Raw genomic sequence first — 14,556 nt, forward strand, 5'->3', positions numbered from 1 at the left:
CGACCTCAGGCACAAACACACGTTGCTTCCACAAAACCCAATACTGGTTTCTCTAGGCACAAAGAGAAAGCAGGCACTTTCTGCTCATCTCACAAGGTAGCTGTCACCAGCCAGCTTGTACCTGTCAGCAGACATCCTGTACACCTGACCATCCAGGCAGCTGCTGGCACACGCAGAGCAAGCTTGCATCTGTCTGCACCAGAGGAGCTGGCTGCAGGTCTGAGAGTAAAGGAAGAAAAACTGCCTCAGGCCAACAACAGGTGAAACAACAAGGAGTGTTAAATCTGGTTTTAACAGTTGAAGTTTTACAAGAAACCCACACTGGGATCAAGGTTTTTTCATGCTAGGCAATTTGTAAATGCATCACTGGGAACCAAGGAGTTAGTATGAAGCCTGATCTCCAAGCCAGTGTGGTATTTCAGCCCCTGGATACCAGACTTCAGTAGCAAGGGGGGGATGTGGAGATGCAGGATAAGGGTCTTGAAAATGCCAGTAATATGGCTAGGTCACACAAACAGTCAGGATGGGGAACACAAAGGCAACAAGCAACAGACCTTACAAACACAGATCAGAAGTTCTGGTAAGCACCAGGCCCAAACAAGAGCGAGGGAAAAACTAGTCAGCAATTGGAATCAAATATAGTAAGCAAACAAAGCAATTCTGGGCTAAGAGTGTCTATACAGAAATAGCACCATAAGGAGCTATGTTATGAAAAGCCTGAGAGGAGCTTAACACTGTTGCATCCTCATGCAGAAAGCTGCATTCAGGCCCAGGCATTTTGAGGAGAGAGGCTGATAAACTGTTAAGCATTTCAAGCTAATGTGAAAGGGGGAGGGAGAGTAAAGAAACATACAGATAGAAAGATGAGGGAATGTAGTTGTAAGGACTCTACAGGCAGCAGGGAATTTGCTCCGGCATGCACAGCCCCCTAAAAAAAAAGCCAAGTGGAGTTGTGATTCCCCTCTGTAGATAGATAATGAAGGAGAACTGATGTTACCTAGGATGGCTCAAGGGAAAACCTATTTGAACATAATAAGCAAAATTTTAAGTAGATGTTATCAGGAAGTCTTAAAAAATGCCCTCCTTGGGAAAGCTGGTCTCTTGTCCCAGGGGAAGTGGGAGGGCTCTGTTACTCAGGACATTTGCAATGGGACTGTAAAAAGCATCCAAGAATCCCCTGCAGAGAACATCTGCTATGGATCAGCTGTAACTCCAGCAGGAGGCAGGGCAATCTCTCTGGCCATCACCATTATGGCTTTCTTGCAAGCTATACAATAGTTATGTATGGAGAGTATAAGTTTGCTTTTCAGATGAAATAGAATCACATAATCATCTAGGTTGGAAAAGACTTTCAAGATCAAGTCCAACCATAAGCCTGACCTACTGATTCCTATCACTACACCATGCCTCTTAGTGGCATGTCCACATATCTTGTAAAACCTCCAAGGATGGGGACTTCCCTGGGCAGCCCATTCCAGTGGCTGACCACCCTCTCTGTAAAGAAATTATTCCTAATATACAATCTAAACCTCCCATGGCACAACTGGAGACTATTTCCTTGCATCCTATCATTTGCCACCTGAGAAAAGAGACCAACACCCTCCTTGCTGTCCTTTCAGGTAGTTGTAGACAGTGATGAGGTTTGGTTCCCTCAGCCTCCTTTCTCCAGGATAAATACCACCACTTCCCTCAGTCTCTCCTCACAACTCTTGTTTTCTAGTCCCTTCACCGGCTTCATGGCTGTTCTCTGCACAGGTTTGAGCTGCTCAATATCCTCCTTGTAGTGAGGGGCCCAAAAACTGAGCACAATATTTGAGGTGCAGTCTCACCGGTGCCATATACATGTACAAGGAGACAACCACTTCCCTAGTCCTGCTGGCCACACTACTTCTGATGCAGGCCAGGATGCCATTGGCTGTCTTGGCCACCTGGGCACACTGCTGGCTCATGTGTAGCACACCAGGTCCTTTCCTGGCAGGCAACTTTCCACCCACTCTTCAGCCACTCTTCCAGCCACACTCTTCAGCCAAATCTATGTTGTCGTTACAATAGCAAAGCTAAATATATAGGTAGCTCTGTTCAGCAGACATCTGTAAGCTTCTGATAACAAGACATAAATAGACCAGTAGAGAAATGAAAGACATTCATATGATGTAAGAAAAATGTTTGAGATGAGCTTTCACCACCGCTCCCTGTTACCTGACAGGATTCATTATTTCTATGGAAACAAAAAAATAAAAATAAAATAAGCAAAAAAAAAAAAAAAAAAGACCAAAAAAAAAAAAAAAAAAGGAAAGAAAGAAAAATAGGAGCCGTTGTCTCAGATGCACACAAGCAAGCCCTTGGGGAGAGGCAGCTGTGCCTGTCCATCACCTTCTGCAGGTACCAAATGGCTGCTGCCACCGCCTGCTGCCCAGGCACGGCTGCATGAGGAAAGCCACCTGAGTACCCACGGCCTCCCCATGAGCGAAGGAAGCATGCTGCAGCCATGCCTGCAGTAAGCAGCAGCCCACAGCAAGCCTCCGTCAAGCTGAGATATGGGGTCTCACCCCCACACATCAGCCACCAGCACTATGCTCACTGCTCCCCCTCTCCATCTCCCTCTCTGCCCCTCTTTCCTCCAGTGTCTGCCTGTCCTGCAGGGTTCTTCCCCACAGTACTGGGAGTCCTCTGCTGATTTTCTAGGGGCTAAGGGAGAAAAGCTCATTCCGAAAAAAATAAAAAGCAAAAATGCAAGGCTCAAAAGAAGCAGCACCAAGTTGCATGAGACATTTTCATCGCACTGATCAGCAATAACTGTTACTTGGAATAAACCTGTGGAATTTTGCTTCCACATCTTACCTTTAGTGCCAGATTTCTCCAGTTTGGAAGACATAAGATACAGCTCATTGTGCATAATACTGTGATGTGCAATTATTTTTCCTTGGTTACATTCTGGGACCATTTCCCTGAAAGGCAGAATAAAGCCTTGCAGCTTTATCCCAATCGTGTAACCTCTTTGCATGCTTTCATGTTAATGCCTAATCCCATTTTTAATCTTAATAAGCTCTTTAGTTCAATAATATCCTACGGCACTAAGACATACAAGTTAATTCCTTGACTTAAAGCCAGAGGTCTCTTGAGAGCTTTTCCACTGACTTCCATAGGCTTTGGTTCAGGTCAGGCTCCAAAAATAAAAATCAACCCACTGCAAATCACTGAATTACCTCACTAAAAACGGTGCTATGAATTTATACTCTTCGCACATGTAGCTTCTCCATATCTCTCTATATAAAATCTGCATTCACAAGAATTTCAAGCAGTGTTTAGCCTGAATATAGAGCTATGCTGATGCCAAGATGTTCTTGATAAACCCTAGAGAAGGAATGATTTCCTTATCCTCACTAGCCTGGCCTGGGCTGATATGGTGTTTCAAGATGAGAAGTTTGGAGCCTTCAGGTGCCTACTCCCAGAAGAACCCTATCTCTTGATTTATCTAAATTAGTCAATTAAAAACAAGATTCCCAAGTTTATACAGACAAAAATGATGGAGACAAATTTAATATGAACTAAATTGCAAGCAGGAGGAAATTGCTGCTGGTTATAATAATTTAATTACAGAGCAAATTTTAAATCACTTTTTTTTGAAGGACTGAGAAAAGTCAAACTGTGGGAACTGCCTGGAATTTCTCTCTGAGCACCAAATAAAGGTCCTGAGTGGTCCCAATAGTGCAAATCTCCTGGTTTGCTGCAAAACTGGGACGGTGGCTGGGAGCTACACTCCAGTACAAAAACCATTCAGTGCCATTTATGCATCTTTATTTTGACACTGCTTAAAAAGGAGAAGATAAATCTGTCTCCAGGGCCCCTTTAGTCCCTTGAGATTTGTGATGAGACACAGAATACGCACACACAGAGGGTAAACTAGCTCAGTGCTCAGCTACACGTTCAAAGCAAGGGGGTTGCAGTAGCTCCCAAAGTTACTGTTCATCAACTGAGTTACAGAAGGTGACCTCTTTGGCTCCTCCAATTGCCCAATAAAAAACAGTTCATGGTGGTTTATGCTTGCATTTATCTTTTCTTCTTGTAGTAAGCTCAGAGCACGCACACAACCCATCACTGCAGTTCAGCTGCTGAGTAGTATTTAGTAACCTGAAATGGCTTCATTACTTTCTATCATGGATCCATAACCCTTGTTTGGTTTACTAAAGAGATGGTTAAAAGGCCATTTGGTCAGACATGGCTATGTCTTCATGGTAACAAGTTTCGGATAAAAAAGGAGGTTTCCTTCCAAGCAGCAAAAATAAAATCAGATCCAGTGGCTGGAAACTGTTGTTTGAGAAATTCGGATAAGAATCACATTGCTCATTTCTGACAGAGGAAATAAAGAACCTCAGAAACAATTTTCCATGTGATCTGTGCCTTGTAGGTCATCAAATCAAGGGTGCGTAATAGGGGATGAAGATATATACATTCTGGCTTACACCCGTGTCTCAGGCAGTTCAGTGCTCTTGTGCAGGACCTCTATGGAAGTTTTCAAGCCAGAGATGTACAGGATGATCCCAGGTGGCTCTGACAGTCTGTCACCCATCCTCCTTCATTGGTGCACTGGTGGGAGTCCATGAGCAAGAGCTGTGCTTAGATATGATGGCTTTTATGCTTCTACAGATACACACAAGTCTTCAGGAAAATGGAGATTAGCACGTACATTATAATAATATCACTCTGACATAGGCCCTGAAAGATTTCTATCTTGTTGCCATGGAACAGACTTCATTGCTGTCTTCTGTATGTCCATCTTCTATCAGAAACATTAGAAAAGCATAAGAAAACAGACATGTCTCTACCAAATCAGACAGAAGATCCCTCCAGCCCAACACTGTCTCCAGCTGTGGCCAGTAATGGATGCAAAGGAGAAGATACAAGAAGGTGGCAATGTGTAGCTGTATTCCACTAACATAATCATGGAGCTTCCAGTGATTTGCACTCCAGGACATCCTGAGCCAGAGTTGATGTCCTTGTGTTTCATAGCACTTAGCATATTTTTCCTTCACAACTCAGTGCAGACACTTTCTGAACCTACAGAAACCTTTACAACACACAGAGCCCTTAGGCAAGGAGTTCACACAATAAGTCTGTTCAAATCTAATAAAGAAATAAACAGAAGTGACTCCTTTCATGTTTCTCAGAATACAAAAAAACAAAAACAAACAAACAAAAAAAAAACTAATTTTGCTTGCTGTCACTTGTCAACTGAAGTTTCCTTGATACTTGCCTTGGAAGAGACAGTAGTACTATGCTGGTAAAAGAAAAGTTTTCCTGCTTCCCACATTCTTGGTGCCCCAAAGCAGAGGATATTGTGGTCATTCATTGTTTGGCTAGTTACACTCAACAGCAAATGATGGGTTCCATGTTACAACACCGTTGCTCAAAGAATATTAAAAGCTTTAAATCCTTCCTCACCTAGAGAGGTCAGGAAATGTTCTGCCTTTAAATATAGTTATATTTCACTGCAATAAGTGGTAGGCAGAAGTTTTTGTTGTTGTTATTATTTTGTTTGTTTTTATTGTTGTTGTTGTTTGTTTGTTTTTATGTCTGTATTGCTTAAAACCTCTGTTCCAAGTATTCAGATTGGACATGGTGGTAATCAGTATAAGTTACTGGAAGCTGGGTTAGTAAAGTTCCTGTGGGCAGATAAAATAATTACTGCATCCTCCCAGTAATATCAAGATAAAAGATAAATGCTTCATGACTTTCCCCTGCACACAGGGTCAGAACCTCTGCTGCTGAAAACTGACCTTGACCCTTGAGTTCCCAGACACTTATTTAACCCATAGCAAGGCCATTTTCTGGGGCCTTAGAAGTTCAGGTGTCATTGTGTGCCCTGCTTCAAGGAACTCTGTTTTCTTCTAGCAAGCAGTCTTTTTTCCACATTTGCTGTTCGAGGCACCACCACTCACAGTATCATCCTTGGGCTCTCCCAACACCCAGCAGCTGATCGCAGCAATAAAATCCAGTTAAACTTGTTGAAACAATGGAGTTCAGATCCTTGGTATGAAAGGAGATGCAACAGTCCTAGCCCCCATGCGGTAACCAGCAAGAAGGAACAATTTAGGGAGGACAAAGTAGTTTGCTGTTTTAACCTTCCAGTCAGCTAAGGCAAACCAGAAGACCATTTCATGTAACACATCACATTACCTAAAGCAAGGCTGTGGTGGGGATTTACTGCCTCAGAAAGGGTGGTAAGACATATATAGGGCAAACCATGGGTGCTTAAGATGGGGTAAGGGTGTCCAAGGCAGGGTCCACATCTAAGATAGCAGAATCAGAGGGAGAAATGCAGATTTATGTGAGGATCAAATCAGAAAGGCACTAATAATGTATTTATAGCAAATACAGCTTAGATAACAAGAAGGTGAAGAACACCCTTATTCCTCCAGAGCAAAGTCCAGCTGCAGAAGCAAGGACACCTCTTGAATTTGCTGTTAATATCTGTAAGCAAAGCCTGGGACTGACCTGACATGGCTTTTATTCCAGTGCTGGAAACTACAAGGCTGCAATGATGTGAGTGGACACCTTCTACAGCCCTTGTTCCCCATCCACTGTACATAACTGTCTCCTTTAAGCTCCTTTTGGAGGATGACGACAGTGGCTGGCAAACATGTCCTGCTCTCCTGGGGCTCCCCATGTGCTTGTACTAGTTCTGTCTGCTGTTCTTTCAAGGGTCACTGTGCATTGTTCACACACACATATACTATGCTGAGCACTCAAGTCCTGGCCATGCCAAATTCAAGAGGAATTTCCTTAACACAGAGATGTTCTTGCTGAGGACACAGCCTTGTATGGTTAGACTGCAATATCTGTGGCGTATTGTGACAACTGGAGCTATAAATACAGAAAATAAGGGTGACTTCGGTATGTTTTCCCACTCAAATTTTATTGGACTTTTTAAATCCACAAATGCCAGAAAACTTCTTTTATGACAATGGCATTCTTTAAGAGGCTGTTAAAAGCTACAAACTCTGACAGAGCCTCACCAGGCCACGCTTGTTTCTCAGGCCTCAGTGCGACGTCATTCCGAGTGAGGCTGTGCCAAAGAAGAAGACCCCAGTGATGAGAGCATCACTAACCCATCCCACTGCCCTTTCCCATCTTCCAGCCTTCAGCTGTTTGTCTGTTATCCCACAAGTGCAGCTGGCAGTGGGGAAAGGAGAGCAGCCAGAACTGCCCCACAGCACAATTTTTGACTTGCAAAGCCTTAGCTGGCAGGTGATGGCATGCTGCATCCTCAGACAGAGCCTCCTGTTACTAGCACTGTAACACGAGGAAGTTCCTCTTCCACAGAGACATTCAGAGTTTTCAAAAGCTGATGGAAGAGGAACTGTGGGTTTAGTGACATCTGACCTCTGGATGTGGAGTACAGGCAGCCCCGCTACCTCCCACAGCCCACCCCGCTGCATGCAAGGGGACAAACACCGTAGTGTCTGGGGCCAGGAGTAGGACAGAGCATCTGGGACACTCATCCACAGTGATGTGGGCATATCACAGAATAAATTACCACTAAACAGAAGCAGTGACTCCTACTAAAGGCCAGCTGCTGGTATAAACTAACCTGAAGAAGACCAGTCTTATGGCACGGGTTTCATCTCACAGCATCACAGAATTGTCTAGGTTGGAAGAGACCTCAAGATCATCGAGTCCAACCTCTGACCTAACACTAACAAGTCCTCCACTAAACCATATCACTAAGTTCAACATCTAAACTCATCACAGCTGTCCTATAAATAAGAACTTACTCTTACTGGAAGCAAAGGCAGAGGTCTTTGGGGGAAATACATCATATCTTTCATATCTTTAGCATTATCAAGTATTGTCAGAGCTCTCCGTAGCTATACAAAAACAGCTGTTTTGTCCTGTTTAGGTCAGTGGAAGTCATAGGCATGACTTTGAATGACAGAAGCACAGAGATACAAATAGCTTATTTTTATTTATTTTGTTTTCTGACATCTATAAATATAAGCATCTGCAAGACTGCATGACTTTGCCAGAAGTTAAAAATACAATTGAAGAAGAAAGAAGCAGCCACAGACTGTTCCTAATGACAAGTCAAAATAAAACCAGCCACAGGGGAGTAAATCTAACCAGTATTTTCTACCCTATAAACTCAATTACCTCACCTCACCTCACCTTACCTCATCTCACCCAGCCGCCCAAAGAAAAGCTTCAAATGTAAAAATAAATGAATAAAAAATAATTCAGTATCATACACTAAGTATCACTTAGCCCTTTTGTTCTCTACCAGGTTCCTTTTGCCACACACTCCCTAATGATCCAGCCTTCTACCTCCAATGAGCTACGACTGCATTTGTAGATGTATCTATCACTCTGGTCTTTCTGCTGAAAGAGATGCTGTGTCCTAGGAATCTGCAAGGCACCAGGAAAAAAAGAACGATTAAGTGATTTTCAGCCTGTGGTCTGTATCCCCCAGGGACTTCATGAACTATTTCTAAATAGTTCTGAACCATGAAAAACAACCAAGGCAAACGATGTTTGTCACTGTGCTTTAATCTGATGGGCAGGAACTCACTCTCCATTAGAAAAATAGCTCCATTGGAAGCTTACTGGAAAAAGATAAAAGACAGCATCCAAGATTGGAGGTGGTCTAGGAAAGTCCACGAGCCCACCTGAAGAGCAGGAACTTCCTTCATATATACCGCTTTCTGGACTATAAGTGTTTCAGCTGCCTGAAGCATGAAACTATGGTGAATTTATATAGCTTCTCAGCAGCATTTTGCAGTCCTTACTTCCCCAGCATCCATGCCAGTTAGCTTAAAGCTGGTGCAGTGGTTTCATCACTTTTCTAGTCCTACTTTATCTGAGCTGTTGTCGTTTCTCTGAGTCAAGGAGCTTTGCTTTCATCTTAGAAGTAGGAACATTATTGAAATATTTCTTTCCACATTATAAATCTGATGTGATGATTTACCCCACCAGCTCTGGATCTTCTTGACTTATTAAGTGTCACCAGATCTACTCCACATTGTCCTAATCTGGGTACAACTATTTCACAACAGACAGACCAAAATAACCTCTGCTGGCTTAACATTTGTCATGTTGTCTGTTATACCATGGAACCATTTAGTGCAGAAACAGGCAACAGAGAATATCTGCATTGTACAACAGAACTTGGTGTAAAAATCGCAGAGTTAATGCCCACCAAAAATAGCTCTGGACTGGGAAACAGTTAAATATCTCAGCAAAGCAGCCTGGACAGCTAATTTTCCTTGAGGAGGGATGGAGTTACTAGTGAAACTGCTGTTCTCTAGGTCTGAACTGCTGTCTCTGCACAGCACCACACTGCTGTTCCAGCTTTGCCTGGAGCTAGCTCCAGGACATGGATGCTACAAAGTACAGATATGCTACCTATGTGCTATCCCAGAGATCACCTGAGGGATGCAGAGTATTTCATACATTCTAGACAATGCTTGCATGAAGAAATAAAACAGTGTAACAGAAGATTTCCCATGCTCTTGAGCAGCAGCATATGACAGCCCATGTTAAGGAAAGTGCATTAGAAATACAGCAGGTACAAGAATTCATAGCAAAACAATGTTTTTGCCATTCCACCAGGGGACCACTTGGTGACATTCCCAGATTTAGTCAGATAGGAAAGAAGACTGCAAACCAATGGGATCACTTCAGAAGAGTTTGGCTTTAGGCTGTCACTGCATACTGTGGAAAGAAATTCAGGCTCATGTTCCTTAACACGGTACTCATTTAGGACAGCTGTTCTGTAAATGCTGTGGTTTCTTGATGCAGTGCTGTAGGCTCAGAGCTTGCCATCAGTAAGCATATACTGTCTGTGTACCTGTCCTTTCATAAAGCGGGTGTCTAAACTTTTCCCACCTAAAAACATCTTTCCCCACCAGCCTTCCCCACCACCTCCCCTATTTCTGTGCCAGTTCATAAAGTTGGTTGCTGTTTCTAGTGTTGCATTGTTTCTTCCGATCAGTTTGTATTTTACAACTTGGGGATGTACCCTCTGAGCTGAATTCTGGCTGGACTGCACTTTTCAGGGGGCTTCCTAAGTCACAAAGCTCTTCAGAGCCTGGTTATCCCAGTGAGTCCCTGCCATGGATGAATGAATATCAAATTGGAAGCAATCTTTAGTGCAAGTCTCAAGCTCACTGTCCCTGTACCGCAACAGAGATGCATCAGCCCTGTGACTGCTGGCATGCCACAGGGGCCTTATCACCCCCAGACTGCAGCACTTTCATTAACTGCTTCTTTACTCTATGACTACAGCCAATTCCTATGAAGTTATAGCTCTGGGGGAAAATGTATATATAGATATAGATATAGATATAGATATAGATATAGATATAGATATAGATATAGATATAGATATAGATATAGATAATATATATATAAATATATATAAAAATATAAAAAAATAAATATATATATATAAATCAGAAGTAATGGAGTCATTTCCTGTAAGTAACCCCCAAGTAAAATAGCCACAGAAGCCTGAGACAGCCAGCAGTGCTCAGTCAAGAGCAAGAGAGGGAGAGGAAGGATTAGACATGCCAACCTCAGCACCACTGCCGTGCTGCTGTCTTGTTTGTCAAAGTTCATTTATTTTGGTTCAAAGACAATTTCTCTGACTTAAAAAGCCCTTGAGCCAGACATCTGCAGGCTGGAAGCACCACCATCGCTTACCCTGCATTTTTCCCTGGCATTGACTATTGGCAGCCATCAGAAACTGCAAACCCTTGGGCTGACCCAATGCCACTCGTCTTATGCCTTAAGCTAATTCAAAAGCTGAGGAAGGAATTTCTCATACTTCTTTAACCCCAGTAGTTAAAAAGAAACTAGAAACATCCAGGAAAAAAAAAAATGGCAGTGAAACCAGCAAATGAACTGGCAGAGTGGGTAGAAGCCAGTGCAGGCATGGGCACAGCGCTGGGGACTGCAGCAGATATGAGCAAAGGAGAAGGGTGGGACAGGGTGGGAGGGAAGGAGTGATCAAGCAGAAAATGGATTATTGTACACTCTGGAGTTCATGCTCTGCCCCAGATGTGGCCAAGTCTGTGGGCCTGGTTACGGGCTCACACATCAGGGAGAACCTGGCAGGAGCCCCTGTGTAGGGCTGGGTTCGCAGCCCCCAGTGCTCTGCCTGGGGCCAGGTTAGGCAGCATCCACACACCGGCTTTCTGCACCAAGTGACAGCAGCAGCATGGTAGAGGTTAGGATGGAATTTGCCTCACTGAACTTCAAGTATCTGTAGCACAGCTGCCAAGGGGGATCTGGCTAATAAAGCCACCTGAGTTTAGGAAATACCTGTGTAACCAAATGCAGGCATTTGCTTCAGCATGAGAGGGCTCAGCCATACTGACCGGACTCTGTGGCTTGGGGAGGAAAGCTATGGTGCCTCGCTCAGACACAGGCACTTACACATGATGGGAGGTGAGCATCACACTCCGAATCCAAAAATAAAGTAGTCCTGAATTCAGCGCGGATCCACCCTGATACAATAGTGACAGCGACAGTCACACCAATACGTAGCTGGGAAATGCAGACAAAAATAAAACCTGTGGGAACAAGCTAAATTCTCAAAGGACTACAATAACCATCATTTAAAAACATCACAATTTTGACTGGCATTCAAAAACATCCAAATACCCTTAGCAGGGTTCAAAGCCATGCTGTGCTAAGCACTGTACGACCATATAATAAGATACTCCCTGTCCATGGAGAATGTGTGCAAGAGCAGTAAGATCAGGCCATGATCTTTGCCCAATTTCTTTCTTATTTTTCTTCCCTATCATTTTCACAGGGTTCTCACCAATCACCCATTGGTTGTACCAGAAAACAGTGACATGATTTGGGCAAGAACTTGTATTAAAAATGAGTGTATATTGTTGTTCACAAACTTTCTGACTTTCCGAGGCCAAGTTTGTACCGTGACATTTCAGGTTTCTTTTCAGGTGATGTCAGGTTGTTTCAACATGCAGAACCAGAAAAGCATATCAACAATTGTATGAGAAAAACAAATTGGGCAGCTATCTTCAGTTCAGCATTTTATCACTTTGTAAACCATACTATGGCCAAGGAAAAACAAGTATGAAGGGAATTGGGTCAATTCAGGACATGAGTTATTTTGAAACTCCTCTGCACCATGTTTAATATAAGCACGTTGCACTGTACCACAAAGGATAGCGCCACTTAAAACAAGAGAAATTTAAAGCATGTGTGCAGGTTTGCAGCACCGGGTGAAACAGACCTAATACAAATCATGATTTCATCTTGTGCAACATGAACTGACATTTTTTCACTTCTTTGCCTCCAGGGACAAGGTCTTACTGAGCAATGAATGGGTGATTAAATCATTAGCACTGAAGGGAAAGACTTGCACAAGAGTAAATCTGGGCTCCATGGAGGAAATAACAGCTTAGGCTACGGGTTATGGCTCTCACTAAGCAAATGACAATGAATGCAAGTCCCTACTAGTACTGACACTTTTTTTTTTTTTTCCCCCTTTACAAGATTTAAACTGCATGCTGCAGTGTCTGGGCATTCAGTCTGAACATGACATGTCTAAATGAAACTGTTGCTATTCACAGCACAACTAGCATTTGTACATAGGAATGCAGCAAGATTTTGGCACCCGGGAGCTTATCTTCACTGCAAAGCTAAATTAACATTATAAAGTTGTACTTTGAATGTTGCCTTTATTTTAAGTACTATTCACATCCAAAAACTTCACTCAAGTATGATGTAGAGCAGACACAGGATGGAAATAGGTTGGTGCTGCCAGACCTCACACACCTTCCCCTAATTCCCATGCATCAAGAAAGGTTAAACTCTCACAGAATCCACAGTGAAATAATTTACAGAACAACCTCATATATTTCTTCTGATGATTGTAACCCATGCCAAAATGATCCCTGTAGTTGTCTACCCCAGTAATCTGCCAGAGGCTACTCTTTCTCTTATTTTCTAACAGGAGCAATAGAATATTATTTTTTTTCCTGAAACTGTGGTTTCATGCACATTAATATGGTTCTGCACACTGCCAGAGCACTCAGCAGCACATATTTAATCTTGATCACGTGTGGGCATATGACTGCATTTCTGTTAAAACAGACAGAGCACATGATGAGGTTTTTACTGTCACCTTCTATCAACGCGAACTTTATGTCAGCCTGGGAGGCTGAATGATGGCTGATCTGTTACAAAGACAAGCAGTATGAAGTTAACCCGTTACATTACTCTGAACTGATCTGAGCTGGCAGAAGGAATACACAGGAGGCAATGTGCAACCTGGGGCTATGCCATTCTGGATACCATTAGAGGAGACAGAAAGTAGATCGACTGCACTGGCCAGCCAGGGCCTCAGGCATGGCAGCACACAAGCCAAGATGCTATCTTAACCTGGCAATTTTGAAACCAATTTGCAATTGGCATCCTTGCCCAAGCCCCATGCCACCAGCCCATGGGGCTGTACAGCTAACAAGAAAGATGCTATGACCCAGATGACCAACAAACCGGCATAGATACAACACCTTAGGCGTTATGTCCCATTGCTCAAAGTGGTGAAAGTGAAATGACTAAAGATAACAGAAACTGGATGTAAAATAACTCTGCTTGAACCCTGTAAATGCTCCACCCCATGGCACAGCGCACAGCCGGCATCTGGCCCCACGGATCCATCAGCAAACCTCAGCGGCATCTTCTCGCCCTTCCTTACAGACTGCTACCACCTTGTGGTCATGCTGTTTTCCATGTTCGTAAAAGCAGACGAAAGAAACCTTTAGAAGTCAGTCCCATTTTCCCCCGTTCCTCCAGAGACAAATGATTTTTAGGGAAAGAAGTTGCAAACACAGTGCACCGTGGGGCAATTGTGTCACTGGAAGTAACGTAAAGGAATACACGACAAAAACCTTTGTCATAAAGCAAACACAAGGATCTCAAAATAGCACCTACCATTCCATTTTACAAATGCAAATAAAGCTCTGTTAAGGAAGGACAGCACAGACATTTTAAAACCAAATTAACTTATTGTGAAGAACGGTTTCTCCAGAATCAAAGATTTAATGCACCCATCCTGAAATCCTAGAATCCTTGATTCATTCAGGAACAAATTAACACTGAGATGGAGAAATCATTTGTAAAACAAAGCTTAAAGACATTTTAAATCAAGCTGCTGCCAACACCTTTTCCCCACAAAATAATTTAATAGTGTGTAACTTCTCACCGGAGGTACCCAAAAGTTTCTGGAAACCCCAAACTAAGGTTTAGGCTGTGCACTGTCAGCCCAGCACCTTGCTTTTGCTAAGGGAATATTTCATTTCATTGTGAGGTAGGATGCTGCCCAGTGGGCAGGATAGATTAGATTTATGGCACAGTTTCCATTCTAGGTTCTGCCCTCTGCCCTGTCCTGCCTCCTTGCCTATCTGGGGTTGCTCACTGATACACATCACAAGACACAACACGGTTCTGACCGGGGTGATGACAGAAATAAAAGTCAGTAACTGAAGTAAGAGCACATGCTTGATTTTATTTGATTTGTCTTGC

This window comes from Anas platyrhynchos, chromosome 1 (genome assembly GCF_047663525.1).
Source record: "Anas platyrhynchos isolate ZD024472 breed Pekin duck chromosome 1, IASCAAS_PekinDuck_T2T, whole genome shotgun sequence".
Taxonomy (NCBI): Eukaryota; Metazoa; Chordata; class Aves; order Anseriformes; family Anatidae; genus Anas; species Anas platyrhynchos.